Below are 3,351 nucleotides of genomic sequence, written 5' to 3' on the forward strand. Positions count from 1 at the left end.
TATATATATATATATATATATATATATAGATAGATAGATAGATAGATAGATAGATAGATAGATAGATAGATATAATATTAATAATAAAATTTGATAAAATCAAAGATATAAAATTTGATGAACGAGTTCATGTTATTATGAAGAGAGAAAATTCTTATGGGAGGTTAATACATTAAATTTTGAAAAATACATTTGTTATCTGCATTATAAAATTTGACGAACGAGTTAATGTAAATACGTTAAAAAGTTCATAATTTTTTATGAGAATTTTTTTTTTATGAAAAATACTTATGCTCGCATTTATTGCCCACAACATGAAAGTTGAAACAACACTGGTCTGAAATGGGTCTACACCATACAATATTATTAAGTTGTAATGAAAAAATAACTTTACATAAAAATATGTGGATAAATCTTACCTTTCCGTGCATTCACCATTTTTTGGTTGAGAGAATACCAGTATAAAGAGACCAATAAATGCAAGAAAAAGCAGCTTATCACTTTGTGAACGAAACATTTTAATCAACTAGACGGAAATATTGTTCAAGTTCTTCCTGAAGATTTTACTTTCCATTATTCATCATCATGAAGTTGAATCTCAAAATAATAGATAGTTTGAAAAGAGATAGCCTTTTTTTTTTTTTTTAAATTTCGTCAACATTTTAAGTAAATATTTATATGACTGTTTGAATGAATATTTATCTTTTTTAAACATAAAAAAATATGGACATAGGGGAAGGTGGTACATGTACCTCTTCAAGATCCTCCCCCACACCCCTTGTGACGGTACATATTGTCGTTTTGTACATATTGTCGTCGGCGACAATATGTACCCACCCTCACTGCACATATTGTCGTCCATCGGTACATATTGTCGCCGGCTGAAAAGTTACACATGTACATATTGTCGCTGGCGACATTATGTGCCTCCCCCTCACTGTACATATTGTCGCCCAACAAATATTGTTGCTAGAAGATTTATTTTGTTGTTTTTTGGTAGTTTTGTGGATGTAACTGGTGTGCTAATCACACTGACGTGTCTCGTATGCTATTTCAAACAGTGTGATTGTGATGGTACATTTTGTCGTCCTGTTCATATTGTCGCCGCCGACAATGTGTACCTACACTTTCTGCGCATATTGTCGTCCATCAGAACATGTCGCATGACAATGCACGGCAATGCTCCATATAATTATAGCCAGAGATACCAAAAACTTAAAAAATGGTCATATACACTTAATTTGATCGCCGAAATATGGCTGAAATATTGCCGACTAGGCGTTAAACAATCATAATCAATCAATCAATCAATCCATTTAAATATGACTAATCGTTGCTTTAATGAGTTTTTAGAAGATAATTTTTGAAGAATTTTCCATATATTCATATGTAAAACTTTGATCGCCCATTGTGGCCCCACCCTAAGCCCGGTTTGCTTTGAAGAATCTTTAATCTGCGCTACCTGAGGATACCTCCATATAAACATCACTAATCACGGGCCTACTGCTGTTCTCAGTGGTGGATCCCGACATTTCAGAACGGGGGGGGGGGGGTCAGATTATTTTTTGACAAGCAAAAAAATTTAAAGTCATTTGTATGTAAAGGTGTGTTACTATATATGTTAAGTAAATTATTTAATTATAAAATTTTACCTGTGGACTAAATTGAGAGTATATTCAAGTTAAACAAACTTAATTTACCAAAGCAGAACAAAATATTTAACCACCGGGAAAAGGGGGGGGGGGAGGGGTGCTGCATCTGTCTGGTTTTTTTGAGATTTTTAAAGATTTTCTGTATATATTCCTGTAAAACTTTGATCACCTATTTTGGCCCCACCCTACCGCTGGGGTCATGATTTAAACAAAATTAGTTTTGTTTGTTTGTTTGTTTGTTGTTATAATGTCCATCTCGATAATTTTTCATTCGTATGTAGACGTCACCACTTGTCGTTGGAGGGCTGAAAATTTAGACCTATACTTGGCACTTAGGGTCATTGAGCAGTGAGGGACCTTTTTCGTGCCAGCACCTCAAAATTGAACGCTATGTAACGAAGCATTCACATTAGTATCATCTCTTCTGAACAAGTACTTCTTGAAAAAGATAAATTGAAAGAATTTTTTTCTATATATTTTATGAAAAACTTTGATCACCTTTGAGGTACATGATCTGAATAAAACTGAATCTACACTTCATTATGAAGCTTTCACATAAGTTTCAACTTTTCTGACACGGTGGTTCTTGAGAAGATTTTAAAAGATGTCACTAAATTTTCACTAATTCTTAACTACTTCCCTTGAAAGAGGGCATGGCCCTTCATTTGAACAAATGTCAATCCCCTTTATCCACAGATGCTTTGTGTCAAGTTTACAGACAGAGGGACGGTCATACAAAATGTGATCAGGAAAGCTCATACAAAATGTGATCAGAAAAGCTCACTTAAACTTCCAGTTCAGGTGATCTAAAAATGCCAACCCCAACACCAATTATATCGGCACACGATTGTATATAAGAATAACGCAATAATTTTCAAATAATCATTACTACTGAACAAAAATATAGTACATGTATTCAATCTCAACGTATATATTACAAGAAAAAATAGTAAGCTGATTTATCAGATATCTCAAGAATTACGGTATCTTGACAAATCATAGTAATGTACATCAATCCCGGTCACAATTTTCTAACCAAAAGTTTTCTCCCTACAGTATTGCGAGTAATGATGTATGTCTCCCTCCGTGCGTGTGCGTTTGTTTGTCAATCTATCTTTCCTTTCTCAAGTAAATATTCGTCAAAACAATATATCGACGACAATATATGCCGACCTTGACTGTACATATTGTCGCCGACGACAATATGTGCTTGTGCTTGACTGTACATTTTGTCGTCCATTATGCAGGGGGAAAATAAGGCTTTTCTCGGTACATATTGTCGCCGGCGACAATATGTACCGATGGACGACAATATGTGCAGTGAGGTAGGTACATATTGTCGCCGACGACAATATGTACAAAACGACAATATGTACCGTCAAACCCCTCTTTACAGCCGTCTTCTATCGATGCCTAGCCTACTCTGTATATTAATGAGACAGAACTAAAGCCCAACTCGGACAAGCGCAACATTCCGGACTTAACATCCGCAACTAGGCATTTTTAATAAAATCAATAAAATTCAATAAAACTATAGCGCCGTTTTAATGTAACTTTCAGCTAAGTATTGTACCACACAAACAACAAAGTAATGGATTAGGGTAAAAAAAATTCAGCTTTGAATTAATTAGATGATATTAGAGGGGTCGGGAAGAGGGGCCACGGCAATAAGCTTAAGTGGAAACATACTTTCAGTGAT

This window comes from Saccostrea echinata, unplaced genomic scaffold (genome assembly GCF_033153115.1).
Source record: "Saccostrea echinata isolate AGI-Se365-2 ecotype Australia unplaced genomic scaffold, CSIRO_AGI_Sech_v1 ptg000056l, whole genome shotgun sequence".
Lineage (NCBI taxonomy): Eukaryota > Metazoa > Mollusca > Bivalvia > Ostreida > Ostreidae > Saccostrea > Saccostrea echinata.